At 39.3% G+C, this 15,527-nt stretch overlaps 1 long non-coding RNA gene and 1 other non-coding gene across 4 annotated transcripts in view; one reads left to right on the top strand and one right to left on the bottom strand.

The window, feature by feature from the left end:
- Positions 1 to 15,527, top strand: part of LOC123595279 — a 194,736-nt gene that overhangs the window by 49,826 nt on the left and 129,383 nt on the right. The gene's annotated exons all lie outside the window — the stretch shown is intronic.
- Positions 5,221 to 5,328, bottom strand: LOC123596531. Its single transcript, XR_006711707.1, has one exon. It is a non-coding gene; the product is annotated as a U6 spliceosomal RNA (small nuclear RNA).

Here is a 15,527-nt window from a genome sequence, read left to right on the forward strand (position 1 = left end):
CTCACATTGGGGTGTAGAGATAACTTAAAAGTAAAGACTTTTAAAAAAAAGGAATTTATTTAAGAAAATAACATGTGAATGTCTACTTCCTCAATCCTTGTAAAATTTTTAAGCTTTTTACTATGAAAAATTTCAAATACAGACAAAATAGAAAATAGTGTAATGGGTGCCTATGGACCCAGTATCCAGTTCAGTATTTATCAACTTCATTTTTATCCCCTTCTGTTGCATTATTTTGAAGCAATTTCAATCATGACATTTCCCCATGTGAACTAGGTATTTTAAATCTTTAATTCTAACTGTGCTTTCTTATAACAATATATAAACATATTTGTTTTCCCTTCCATTCTCATCTCTCAAAGTGAGATAATAAAAAATAGAAGTTTTAAGAGGTTGGGGTGCCTGGGTAGCTCATTAGTTAAGTGCCTGACTCTTGGTTTTGGCTCAGGTCACGATCTCACGTTTTGTGGGTTCGAGCCTTGCATTTGAGCCTGCTTGGGATTCTCTATCTCCTCTCTCTGCCCCTCCCCAACTCCCACTTGCATGCTCTCTCTCTCGAAAATAAATAAACTTGAAAAACAAAGAATTTTTTAGAGGTTTCCTATGAGACTTCAGGGTGAAGCTGTAAGATCAAACATATTTTACGTACTTTTTTTAACTCTCAGACTTACCTTTGCATTGACTAGTGTTAGGGTCGTAAGGCAGGGTAAAGATAGAAGTCAGAAGCTAAAAAATTTTAGCAGTCAAAGGCTTTATTTGGGAACTAAGGTCTCGGGCGAGGTTCCCTGACTCAGGGTGGGAGGGAGAGAGAGAGAGAGAGAGAGAGAGAGAGAGAGAGAGAGAGAGAGAGAGAGAGAGAGGAGTCAGAGAAGTCGCACCCAGGTGTGGTGGGGTGGGGTTTTTAAGCTGCAGCGGTTCCGGGTCCGGTGGGCCTTTTTCCGCGTCAGGTCGTGCTGTCGCTCTGTGATTGGTTGACCTCCAATTCGTTCTGGCAGCTACTAGGGGCTTTTCCTTGGTTTGCGCTGGCAAGATGGCCGTCCCCTCTACTGTGGTTCCAAGGACATCCTAACAATTAGCAATCATGGTCCCCATACGATGCTAGTTTCTGATGTGACTCTTGAATGTTGCTATTCTTGGAAACATAGAAACACTTCTTTTTTCTTTTAATATGTATGATTTTGAATGACTTATCAGCAGTAGCCATTTACCAATTTTTTTGTTTGTTTAAGTAGGCTCCACATTTAACATGGGGCTTAAACTGAGACCAACACTGAGAAGACAGTGGACTAGCATCTCAAAGGCTGTCTCCAAAGTGCTGAAAATTCTTCCAGGTTTATGTAGGGAAAACATGGGGCAAAGGTGGATGGGTGGTGCAGGTCTGCAGTGAAGGTCAAATCAATCATTGTCTTGGAGTCAGTTGTGGGGGAGGGGGGTTGGTAGGGTGGGGCTTGCTGGCTCAGGGCCATCTTTTATTGCTTGAGGGAGTAGTTTTGGTTCCCATCAGGGAATGCATGCCTTCAGGGTCTTTCTTTTACCTGAGCCGAGAGACAAGCTGGAAAGAACGCAACTAGAAAGTTTGAGGTTCAGCCATCACAGGTCATATCCATCCTGAGGGGAAATGGTCCAGAGATTACCTCTTTCCACCCAGGGGAAGATATTAGAGGGGACCAGAAATTGGAACAACTAATTCCTTCTTTATCTGCTTTACTTTAAAAGAAAATGCGTGTTTTAATAATCTGGGGGTTAAAGACTCTTAATTTGCTTAGCCCAATCCAATATCCACACAATACTGAGATCTTTTCAACAGGTAAATTAGATTTTGTTATTTTCCTGTTTGAAGCCAGTCAGAGACTTCCCATTGCCCTTAAGGTAGAAACTAATACTCCCAAAAGGGACTATAAGGCTTGGTCTATCTTTTTACTTTCATCTTAAAGCCTTTCTCCATTTTGCTCACTTTGCTCTAAACATATTGGGCTTTTTTCAGGTCCTCCAAGCTTTAGGCTCTTTCCTCACTCAAGAATGCTGCTCTTTTGGTCTGAGCCACTTCACCATGATAGTTGCTCTTTTATACTTCAGGCTTCAGTTTAAATTCCAAGTTTAATACCAAGAGGCCTTCAGAGGCATCCTCTTTAATCTTATTAGATCTCCCTCATTCTATTCTTTGTAACCTGTATCTTTCTCTCATTCCATTTTACTCACTTTTTAAAGTAATTATATGCTTATGTATTGGTTTTTTTTTTTTTTTTAGTTTTTTTTTTTTTTTAATTTTATTTATTTTTGAGACAGAGAGAGACAGAGCATGAACAGGGGAGGGTCAGAGAGAGAGGGAGACACAGAATCCGAAGCAGGCTCCAGGCTCTGAGCTGTCAGCACAGAGCCCGATGCGGGGCTTGAACTCACAGGCTGTGAGATCATGACCTGAGCCGAAGTCGGTCACTTAACCGACTGAGCCACCCAGGCGCCCCTATGTATTGGTTTTAAATTGTAATGCCCCCCCTCTTCCTGCTCCTGCCCCTGCCCCTGCCCCCAGTTATTCGTCGGAACTCAGCATAGCAACTTGCCTCCATCAGGTCATGATCTCTATCAGGTTCGTGAGTTCAAGCCCTGTGTTAGCATCTGTGCTGACAGCTCAGAGCCTGGAGCCTGCTTCAGATTCTGTGTCTCCCTTTCTCTCTGCCCCTCTCCCACTCTTGCTCTGTATCTCTCTCAAAAATAAACCTAAAAAAAAAAAAAAAAAAAAAAAAAAACCTTAAAAAAATAAAAAATAAAACAAATTTTTTCTTTTAATTTTTTTTTTTTTTTTAAGTAGGCTTCATGCCCAACATGGGGCTTGAACTCACAACCCTGATATTAAGATTTGAGCTGAGATCAAGAGTCTGACACTTAACCAACTGAGCCACCCAGGCAACCCTAAAATAGCTTTAGAGCTAAGACCACAAGGATGACTAGGACTTAGCTAGGCAAAGGACACGTAGAAAGGGGACACAGAAATGAGTTTTCAGCACAGAGCCTTTGGAAACTTTCAAGGAGGGAAAGACTGTCTGCAATGAGTGTCATGAGTATTGGATCAGAAATTTGCTTTGCTCCTCTTGGTGAAACATAGGAAAATTCCCCTCTTTTTTTGTAAAGGAACTATTTTTCTGATATATTGCCGTATTTATTAAGTCAGAATCATTAGAGGTGTAGAAAAATGAGCTAGATAAAAATCTTAGTGGAATTAGTTTTGGGGTGCTTCTATTATATGCAGGTGTTGGATAAGGTGACTCACTCCCAGACTGTGAGGTTCTGGCTCTGAGAAGTGAGAATGTGGAGAGTAGAAATCAGGATGAGTGGGCTGCTGATATGATCTGTTCCTCTGTTGAATGAAGGAAAACAAATCACTTTTAAAAGGGTATTATATTTTGAACTCCAAAACTTTTTCTATGCCTTTTTGTTAGTAAAGTTATTAGCAAATTAAGGATAATAACCCGCAAATAATCACAATCTTAAAGGTAAGTATTTTGGCAAGGAAATGTGAAAAAAAATCTTCATAAGCCAATTGTTAAATTGTTTAGCAATATCTTGCTAAAATATTTCACTTTGTAGCTACTTCCAAATCTGAAAAGTCTATTTTCTTATGGAATTAAGTCATCATAAAGGAGAGATGTGGAGGGAAGAACTATGTCACTTCTCTGTGAGCAGGTCCCTGAGATGGGAAGTGAGTCCCACCTCCGCCTTTCTATGGAGGAGAGCCAGATGCAATAGAACTATATGTCAAGGTGTTCGGACACTGGTAAACTGCATCCTAAGTATGGAGGGTTGGAGGGGGATATCCAAGATGAGAATAAAACAAGAGACTTTAGGGGCTTCTGGGTGGCTGTGAGAAGTAGGTGAGATGATTCATTTTCAGAAATACCAAATAAATGCTGTGCTGTCTAGTTAACAATAATTCACAACCTATTGGAAATATTACAAACTGCCCCCCACCCAATGGAGTCCCAAACCCTTAGACACTTCACTTCCTGGTTCTTCCTCTCTCCATTTCAACGGGCTTATTTTCATGGGCTTTGCCATGAGCGTGTGTCAAAGAACTGAAGTCTCTGCATCACCTAAAGGAATGTACTTTTTGCCTTACATGGGCATAGGCAACTTCGGGGTAAGGCTGTAACCTCTGTAGTACTCAGCCAATGAGGAACCAGGGAAGGGACTTGCATGCTAGGAGATAAATTGCCTGCTGTAACTGCTCCACGTGTGGCTGTCCATCAGACAGCTGCTCTTGCAAGAACATTAATTAAAGCCTCGCTTCACTGTGCTTCCAGTCTCTGCATCTCTCCCTTGATTGGGTCAGTGGGCTTATTTCTCACAGTGGTCCAATTGGTTAAGTGTCCCATTTTGGCTCAGGTCATGATCTCATGACTCATAAGTTTGAGCACCGCTTCCCCCCCCCCCCCAACCCGTCCCCACCCCAGGCTCCTTGCTAGCAGTGTGTGGAGCTTGCTTGCTTGTGATCTCACTGTCTCTCTCTGTGTCTCCCCTGCTTGTGATTTTTCTCTCTCAAAAATAAATAAATAAAAACTTAACAACAACAACAAAAAAGACCAACAAGAGACTTTAGCTCTAGATCTTTCTTTGCCTCTAATTTTCTCCAAGTCAGCTCACTTTCTCTGGAAACAGATGATGAACTTGACATCTGTTCTGATCTCCAGGTTAAATGTTCTGGGAGCCAAGTCAGTGAAACATGAGTCCCTGGAGATCTCTCCAGTACATTGCTAGTTCTACTTTGTTCTCTAACTATAATTGTGATTTGGAGGTATTGCAATTTGTGAGTAGGCCAAGGAGGGCAGATGCATTCCTACAGGTTGTGGGGAGGAAAAATAATTTTCTTTGAAAAAGAATTTTTTTTTGAGTTTATTTATTTATGTTGAGTGAGTGCACAGAAGGGGCAGAGACAGAGAGAGAGAGACAGAGAGAGACACAGAGAGAGTCCTAAGCAGGCTCTGCACTGTCAGTGTGGAGCCTGATGCGGGGCTCGAACTCACAACCGTGAGATCATGACCTGAGCTGAAGCCAAGAGTCAGAAGCTTAACTGACTGGGCCACTCAGGTGCCCCATAATAATTTTCTTCTTACCCTTCTAGATTTTTTTTAACTTGTTTTTTTTTTTTATTTTTTAAAATTTACATCCAAATTAGTTAGCATATAGTGCAAAAATGATTTCAGGAGTAGATTCCTTAGTGCCCCTAAAAATATGGAACGCTTTCCCGAATTTGCGTGTCATCCTTGCGCAAGGGCCATGCTAATCTTCTCTATATCATTCCAATTTTAGCATATGTGCTGCCGAAGGGAGCACTTACCCTTCTAGATTTTTGCCTGAGACATCCCCTATAATAGAAGACTGATTAACAGGAGAAAAACATAAGAACGTTTAATAACATGTATATCTCCTGTATACATGGGAGATACCCAGGAAAACTGCATTAACTCCCCCAAATGGCACAAGCCACTAACCTAAATAACATCTCCAGCTAAAGATAAAAAGATGTGTTGGGGGGGTTGGGGAGCAGTTATGGTAGGTTGCCGAGGAGGAAAAGCACAGGAAACAAAGGTAAGGTTGTTATGCAGATTTAAGTCATTGCCTTCTGCATTGACCAGAGCTTCTGGAGATTTAGAGTCATCCTTCTCTTCCTAGTACAGAAGGGAGAAACCCTTACAAATGGAGATTTCCCTGATAAATGTAAATGTTTCTTACAAAAGGAGAACTTCTATGCAGATTTAAGAGCTTCCCCTGTGTCTGCTGTTTCTTAAAAATAACCAGCTTAAAATAATATACTGAAAGGACATATTTTGGGGTAGTATATTTTGCTCCCCTTCAGTCCCACTTTTGAAACTGTGAAGTTTCACAATCCAGAAGCAAAATTGATAAATTGCTCCATATCTCACTTAACTAGTCTCTCAATCCTGATAATAGATCAGCTCAGTTAAATAGATGTGTTTCATTTCAGGAGGCAGCGATGATGGGAGTGGGCTTCCAAAATTAGGTCTATGCTGTGCTAGAAATGAGGTATTTAATAAGAGGAATTTCTATGGAGGGGCGCCTGGGTGGCGCAGTCGGTTAAGCGTCCGACTTCAGCCAGGTCACGATCTCGCGGTCCGTGAGTTCGATCCCCGCGTCAGGCTCTGGGCTGATGGCTCAGAGCCTGGAGCCTGTTTCCGATTCTGTGTCTCCCTCTCTCTCTGCCCCTCCCCCGTTCATGCTCTGTCTCTCTCTGTCCCAAAAATAAATAAACGTTGAAAAAAAAAATTAAAAAAAAAAAAAAGAGGAATTTCTATGGAAACAAAAGAAAAAGATTGATGGATGGAGCAAATTATAAACCCAATCAGTCCTGACGGCAGCCAGTTAGTATTTCTAGTTATTGGGCTCGATGCATCTTTTGCAATTTGAATTTCTCTAATGATATTGAAGGGGTTCAGGGTAGCACCCCTACCATATGCCACTTTGAGATGAGGATTATTATTATTTTTATTTTTGTTTTAAGTTCATCCATTTATTTTGAGAAAGAGAGAGAGAGTGAGAGAGCAGGAGGGGCAGAGAGAGAGAGAATCCCAAGCAGGCTCCGTACCATCAGCAGGGCCCCAAGCAGGCTCCACACCATCAGCAGGGAGCACGACACAGGCTCGAACCCACAACATTGAGATCATGACCTGAGTGGAAACCAAGAGTGGACACTTACCCAACTGAGCCATTCAGGCACCCCTGGCATGTGGATTATGTTGAGCTGAAAGCACTTGAGACCCTGCAGGCTAGAGAAACTTTTTGTCCCTCCCTTTGTTAGAATAACATTTAGTGAGATTCTAACAGGATACTGGAGGCCAGCAAAGAGGAAGTCATGCCAGCTTTCTGGAAAGTTAGAGGACTGTCCTCAAAACACTCCACAAAAAGCCAGATCAAACCAGATAGGCTCCAGCTTGTTAGTGCCATGACAGGAAATCCCTGACCAAATAAGGAAGAAGGGGCATGAAACAACTGCTCTTATCACCCTGTGAAATGCATTCCTTTCCTGTGAAATCCCCGACCTCTGTCCCCTTCTCCTTAGTTCAAGATGACATATATACCTCATTTGCCTGTCTTTGGAATTTCCATGTCTATGTGGATCCCCCAGTCATATGCCTATTAAATTTGATTTTCTTCTGTTAATCTATTTCATTTGATTCTTAGTCCAGCTAGAAGAATCATTGAAGAGGCCAGGAATTCTTGCTCCCCAACAATATCATCAGCTGTTCAGGTAAACTTTCTGAGTGGCCCATACAAACCACAACAGGCATGAAGGTTGTCTAGACATCAACTATTGGGGAAAATTCTCTTTTAAGATTATATCATCAAGTTGTCCACAGGTTGCAGGGCTTTAGGGAAAAGGGCAGTTTTAGCACGTAGTGATTCCAACTCAAAAAGATGGGAGAAAACTAAAAATATTAGTTTGGAGAGTTGCAGCCTGATACTTGAGGAAAATAGAATTGAGGATCTGGTCCAGTTTATAGGTAAATAACAACTTCAAAAACAACATGACTAAAATCTAATGTCTACAAAGGTGCAAAAATAATTTCTCTTTATATTCACCCCTGTTTTATCAATCATAACCATGGTAAGACTGATTTGTTTGCAAAATAAGTCTCATCTCATTAAACTTGGCCTAATTATTTACATAAGTGCAGCAAAAATAGTGACTGACCATTGTAATGCCCGAAGTTCCGAAACCTCCCACAAAAGTCCACCAGAGTCGTAAGTCAAAGCCAAGCGGCAAGGGTCGTTTATTGCAGGTTCGAACCTGGTCCTCTGCGCACTCGTCGCAGGTGACGCAAGAGGCCACGATCAGGGTTGGTACAGCGTTTTTATAGACAGGGACAAATAGCACAGGGGAGGTTTCAAATTATGAGGGGCCTGATTAGTCGATTTTAAAGTACGCACATTTGTTGTTTTCTGATTGGGCGTCCTTTGTCTGTCCTTTGGCGGGAAGGCTTTGTCCGTTACTTGTGGTGGGAGGGAAAAAAGGGGGAAGGGGGTAGGTGAGGAATGTGATAAGCAAGCAGGTTTACAGAAGCGAGAAACGCCGGTTAGTTTATGTACAATCACTCATTCCATTACATATCAGACTACATTTAGGAAGGTTTACAACCCATTCTACTACACAGCAGGTTACATTCAGGAAAGGTCTCACAATGCTCATAGCAAACAGCAAGCAAAACAGACTTCTTAGCAATTGTATTTCTTATCAAAGATCCATAATAAGCAGAAAAGAGAACCTAGCTTTAAACTAAGGTAGGGCTGTCATTTGGATTGTTCCTTTCACCATATAGCCTCTTTTAAAATTGTTCTGTTGGAACTTTTCATAAGGAATCTCAGATTGAACTTTTAAAAGCCTCAAGCCCAGGAAGCCAACCCAATGACTTGTCATCCAACTTCACCTGTAATACCTATAGATTTGGTTAATTCCTTTCTTGTTTGAGATCCCTAAAATATTATGAGGTTCCTGAGTTTGCCAGGAAGTGGCCTTTATTAGTCACCTGCTAAGGCTGACAGTAGCCCTATTGTAGAAAATGAATTTAAAATTTTGTATGTCTTGCCTATTGTTCGATGTGAGCACCGTTAAATTTTTCTAGACTTAGTTTGCTATACCCTAAGATTATGAAAATACTTACTAACCAGCATTTTCTTGCTTCTGTAATCTTGCTTCCTTAACACATTCCTCCCCTTCCCCCTTCCCCCTTCCCCTTTTTTTCTCCCGCCGCAAGTAACGGCCAAAGCCTTCCCGCCAAAGGACAGACAAAGGACGCCCAATCAGAGAACAACAAATGTCCTTACTTTAAAATCAACTAATCAGGCCCCCCATAATCTGAAACCTCCCCTATGCTATTTGTCTCTGTCTATAAAAACGCTGTACCAACCCTGATCGGGGCCTCTTAGCGTCACTGGCAACGAGTGCGCGGAGGTCCAGGTTCGAACCTGCAATAAACGACCCTTGCCTCTTGGCTTTGACTTACGACTCTGGTGGTCTCTTGTGGGGGGTTTCACGACCTCGGGCGTTACACTATAAAAAGGTAGTAGACCATTTTTCCAAGAGGATTTATTGACTCCATAGTTTCTAATTTTGTGCCATTGCAAGGAGAGCAGAGGGGTGTCTGGTGGCTCAATCAGGTAAGTATCTGACTCTTGATTTCGGCTCAGGTCATGATCTCACAGTTCAGGAGTTCAAGCCTATATTAGGCTCCACGCTGGCAGTGTGGAGCCTGCTTGGGATTCTCTCTCTCCCACTCTCTCTCTGCCCCTCCTCCTCTCTCTCTCTCAAAAATAAATAAACTTAAAAAGAAAAAAGATTGCGAAAAAACCAATGAGAACAGACTCTTTTTTTTTAAATTTTCTTTAAATCCAAGTTAGTTAATATATAGTGTAATAATGGTTTCAGGAGAAGAAGAACAGATTCTTATTGAAGATATGGAAATAAGTATATTGCCATTCAGTAAGTTTCTAAATTTTAGAGGGATCAGATAGGGAGAAAAAGTAATTGTTTCATCCTATTTCATAAAGGTATAGCTTTACCAAATTCGTGTAAGTCATTGGAGCTTAAGTGAAAAAGCGTCCATAAATCTGGAAAATCAAAACATTAAAGAACCTGTAATGTTTCAAATAAAAAGTCATAAAAATTATAACCATCCTTATCAGTTTATTCAATCCCATGTTATTAACTCTGGTTCTGCTTGAATCCAGTTTTCCCATTAGTTCTGGAAATTCTTAGTTCAGTTTTATGAGCTTAAAAGTTATCAGAAACCTCTGTTTGCCAGAGTTTTTCCCATGAATCTCCTTGAAGAGGAAATAAATACTTTTGCAGCAATGCACTTGAAAAGCCTAAAACAATAGCTGTAAATGGCAAAAGACTTAAAAATGGCCATGATTAAAGATCTGATGAGAGTTCATGAAAATGCAATTGACAAGGAGCTTTGGTTATTTTTCTGACAAAAAACATTTTAAGATAATAATAACGGGAGACTCCTGGGTGGCTCAGTCAGTTAAGTGTCCAACTTTGGCTCAGGTCATGATCTCATGGTTCGTGAGTTTAAGTCCCACATCAGATTCTGTGCTGACAGTGCAGAGCCTGCTTGGGAGTCTCCCTCTCTTTCTCTCTCCTTCTCCCCTCCCCTCTCGTTCTCTTTCTATCTCTCTTTCTCAGAATAAATAAATGATCTTTAATTGGAATTATGACTGATAACATTATCCTAGGACATATCAGATTTCTAGGAATTTCATACAATTTCTGGAACACTTCTATACAAGTTACAAATGCAACATGAAGAAAGCTTAGTATTACTTTTTATTTGACAATGCTTCTCATGTAATTTAACGTATAAAATAAGTCTAATTAGTTGAGTATCTGTCTTTTATAAGGAGAGAACAAATCTTTTGAGATGTTCCGAGGACCCTCTAAAAATTTCCAAAGTTAACTTCAGGTCAAAAAGACTTCATTTAGAATTGATTTTGGGAAATGTGTCAAAAATATTAAAAGGTTTGGACGCTTGACTAAATAGGATGAGAGATCATTATGAAACAATAGTCAATTATCCATTTAACCAAAGCAACACAAATTTTAAAGGCAAATACAGAAGGTTATATAACTGTGAGCAAAACTTACCTTTTATAATACTGAGAAGACTCAGTTTTTTAAGGTAATCAAAGACCTGAGTAAGACAACATGAAGCACAAAAAATTATTTTGGTAAGACACAAAACCTTTGCTTTCTAGGTAAATTATTTAAAAGATAAACACTTCACAATCTCTTATTATCAAAAGGAGACCAATAGTCTAAGAAAACATTTCCCTTTTAACAGATGGAAGAATATTAAGTTCTGTTTTACATAAGTACATTATTGATACTAAGATTTATTTTTACAACCCTGATAATAACAATTAAATTTTATCCAGTTTAATTACACAAGATAAAATTTTCTCTTTTTTTTCCCGTCTCCTTCCCTGTCTTTCTATACCATTATGTCCTTTGTTCTCCTCTTTCCCATTCTGAAATGACTAGTTTTATTTTGGGACAAATTTACTTTCTTTTCCCTTAAACAAAATGCATCATCATACTGTAAAAATTAGTAATGGAAAACCCCAAAACATATCTTACTTTCTTTGCATACAAAGTGGTTTCCTTTTCTTCTAGTCATTTTAATTACATATATTCATTCAAATTCTTTTTTTTTTCAATGTTTTATGTACTTTTGAGAGAGAAAGCATGAGTAGGGGAGGGGCAGAGAAAGAGGGGGACAGAGGATCCAAAGTGGACTATGCGCTGACAGCAGAGAGCTTGATGTGGGGCTCGAACTAATGAGCTGTGAGATCATGACCTGTGCCAAAACCGGACACTGAACCAACTGAGCCACCCAGGTGCCTCTTAATTCAAATACTTAACCTTTAGAAACTTTAATTTCTAGTGAAAACTAAGAATTAAGCAATTATGAATTGTCACACTAGCATTTTATACATTGGTGAATTTATGAATCTGTCATAATTTCCAGAAACACACTTTTTTTATAGTACAATCTTCCAAATTGGCACAAGATGTGTTTACTAACAGACCCAAATTTATCTCTAGTTCCTCTGTAATAGGAAGTCAAAAGTATGATCTATGTTTAGTAATTAATGTTCAATATTTTATCTTATTTGGAAGTGATCTAGATATTTGATAAAATTCCATGATTTAATTTTAATTAGCAAAAACTCATAAGGTTTTGAGTTACCAAGAAGATTTAGGAAACTCTTTTTAGGCAGACATACCAAAAAACATAGTTATTGCTGAAAAGTTTTCCTAAAAATTCTTATTACATACATCTTACAGACCTCTAAATACATACACTTACATACATCTAAATTTTATATCTATCTAAGTCACTTGCTCCCAGGGGTGCCTGGGTGGCTCAGTCAGTTCAGCGCCTGACCCTTGATTTCGGCTCAGGTCATGATCTCATTGTTTGTATAATCGAGCCCCACATTGGGCTCTAAGCTCACAGCATGGACCCTGCTTGGGATTCTCTCTCTCTCCTGGTCTCTCTGCCCCTCCCATGCTCATACTCCCTTTCTCTCCCTCTCAAAATAAATAAACATTAGAAAAAATCACTTGCTCCCAATATTTGTGTTTACACTATTCATAAAACTTCATGGAACATTAGACAATGTCAGCCATCATCCCAAGTTATTTGTTTTTGCTGATAAATTTTGTAACAAAGATAACATAAGTTTATTTGATCAATAAACTCAGGTAGAATAAAAGTTGCATGTCATGGGGTGCCTGGGTGGCTCAGTCGGTTAAATGTCTGACTTTGGCTCAGGTCATGATCTCAAGGATCATGAGTTCTAGCCCCATGTCGGGCTCTGTGCTAACAGCTCCAAGCCTGGAGTCTGCTTCAGATTCTGTGTCCCTCTCACTCTGCCCCTCCCTTGCTCGTGCTCTGTCTCTCTCTCTCTCTCAAGAATGAATAAAATATTAAAAAAAAATTTTTAAAAGTTGCATGTCTGCATTATATTAAATGTAATTTTGAAGGCATGCCTATTTCAATTAAACCAGAAAAATTAAATTAACTTTTTATTTAGCAAAGATTATCTCAGATCACATGAACTTGAAAAACATTTTATTTAGCAAAGATTATCTCAGCTCACATGAACTTGAAAAACATTTGAGTTAGTTTCTCTATTTCTGGTAGTTTAGAAATACTTAATTCATATAAATGCTTATTTTAAGCCAGGTAAATAGAGCTTTTTTGCAAATTCATTTTGGCAATACCATTGGATGTAGAAAAATATCACATATCTACAACACATAAGCATACAGGTAGATACAGAGACATTACGGCTATTGTTCTAAAATTTTAGCCATGTGTCAGTTACAGTAAATAATACAAACTTCACTATTTATTTATTTACTTACTTATTTATTTATTTATATTTTAGAGAGCACAAGTTGGGGAGAAGGGCAGAGGGAGAGAGAGAGAAAGATTTTTAAGTTGGCTCCATGCTTAGCGGGGAGCCGAAGGCAGGGCTTTATGCAGGGCTTGATGAGGCAATTGATCCTATGACCCTGGGATCATGACCTCAGCCAAAATCAAGAGTGGGTCACTGAACCAACTGAGCTACCCAGGTGCCCCAAACCTTGCTACTTTGGTAAAGACTGTTGAATCCAAATTTTGTTTTGGTAGTTGGAATAAGGTAAGTTCACCTGCTCAAATGGCTAAAGCATTATGCTACTATTTATGGAGAATACATTTTTTTATTCACCAAATTTCCAAATACAGTAAAACCTTGGATTGTGAGTAACTTCTGCAAGTGTTCCACAAGACGAACAAACATTTCTAACAAATTTTAACTTGATAAACAAGCAATGTCTTGCAATACGAATAGTATGTTACGCTGAAGGTCACATGATCACAACTGAGCCAATGGTTTGCCTCTCTCTCTCTCTGTGGGATTCTGGGTGATGGTCTCCCATGCTCTGATGTTTGATCTCAGGCCGTGGTGTTTGGCAGAAATCAGTGATTTTTCAGAACATTGAAAGGTGCCCACAACTTTCACTAGTGTGGCACTAGTGTGTTTTTGTTGCTTCAAAGCACTTATGGACAGTCCTTTGCTTTTCCATACAAGAGTAAACTTAGGAATGTTTTGGTTCATTCTAGGTCATTGGATAGGTTCCTTGTTAAAGTTGCACCAAAAGAAAAAGATTCCATTGAGCCAATAGACAGTAGTTATACCTTTAGCGATCGTAAAAGTCATCCTACACAATAACCCTCCTCTCTCTTCTCTCCCTCACACCAGCCATGAAGGTTTTCAAAGGTAAATGTAGGTTAATTTTTTTTTCTGTATATTTTATATATTCTTTATTATTTTGTGTTATCTTACAGTATTGTAACATACAAGTGCTTTGGATTACAAGCATGTTTCTGGAATGAATTATGCTCTCAAACCAAGGTTTTACTGTAGTTCTTTGGATGGCTCTTAAGTCGTAGAAAATATGGGGTAAAAAATTTACATCACAAAGACACATAAAAGGTATCCAAGTTTTCTCCAAGAAAATTTAGGGTATATTTGCCTATTATCAGAGGTCTAGAGTAAGTACTATGTAAATTTTTCTTTTTCTTTTTCTTTTTTCTTAAGTGCAATGTTCTGATCTTTTACAATATTTTCAAACATTTTGAGATGAATAGGAAAGGCTTGAGGATTGAAAAGAATAGTTGAACTTTGAATTGTTTCTAGAGCCAAAGTTCTAGTTTGGTAGAGATTTGCAAGACAAAGACCATTGTATTCAATTCCCCAAAGAACTAGATTGTAACCTGAAATATCAAAAGGCTGACCCACCCATTTTACTAAATTTACTTCTATATATCATGGAGATTTCCAACTAAAATGAAAATCAAAAGATTTCTACATTCTAGAGCTTTGGGGGTTTAATGCTGTATGCTTTTAAAAAATCTATCTTACTGAGTAATTCAACCTTGGGCCAGTTCACCTTAAAGGGGAAAACATTGACCTCTAGGTAATCCCTTTCCTGATAATGTGTAGGAGGGCCTGGGAGAAATTCTAGATATCCATTTTCTATGTGAGAAGGGTTTTCCCCAGGGGACCATCTGGCTTGTCTCAGAACTATAGTATAACCATGGGAGAGAAGAACCCCTTAGCAGCCAGTTAAGATCCCTGGGACTGAGGTTGTGAATGTCTACTGATTTTTTTTTTTTTTTTTTTGTCTATTGATCTTTTTAAGGAATTCTCTAAGGCTAGCCACCATACTTCTCCAGACACAGGCCTGCCAATCTGGAACACCAAAGGGATGCTACTAGTATGGGACTATTCTAACACTAAGGAGACAATGAATGTTGAGATGACAAAAGCCCATTATGTATTGGCACCCATTATGACAAACTCCCCTGAGAGCTGGCACAGTTGAACAAAAAGGATGCTGCTTCTTAGATCCACAGCCTGTTCAGCTGTCTGCTAGATGCATGCTAGTACATGCATCCTCCAGCTGGCAGAGACCAGAGATAATATTCTCACTGGTTACACACCCAAGCTCTCGACATAGAACAAGATGAGAGAAAAACCTAATTAGATCTATGGTTATCCTCCTTATGACAATGCAAAAAACAGAGACAAAAAACAATGACCATCTCTGGGAAGAAAAGGATCAAAAGAAAACAAGAGTGCTCATGACAAATTTTTACCAAAGTTGCTATCCCAAGGATAAATATAAATATTTGCTCCTGCTAACCTAAATTTGGAAAGGAAGGGTTAAGAAACTTTACCTTCCTCTGTCAACAAGATCGATCCTGGAGAGATGACTTTGGCAAGAATTCTTACCGGGGTCCTATCTGTAGGCTCCAGAAAGAGTATGGTGTCTCAGAAAGTTTCTTCGTGGTTGTGAAACTGTGGGAAAGGAAAAAATAATTTTCCCTTTGCCCTTCTAGATTCTTGGCTAGGACATCCCTGTAATAAAAGCAGATTAATACAATAAAACAAAACAA

Source organism: Leopardus geoffroyi, chromosome B1, assembly GCF_018350155.1.
Source record: "Leopardus geoffroyi isolate Oge1 chromosome B1, O.geoffroyi_Oge1_pat1.0, whole genome shotgun sequence".
In the NCBI taxonomy this organism is placed as follows: domain Eukaryota; kingdom Metazoa; phylum Chordata; class Mammalia; order Carnivora; family Felidae; genus Leopardus; species Leopardus geoffroyi.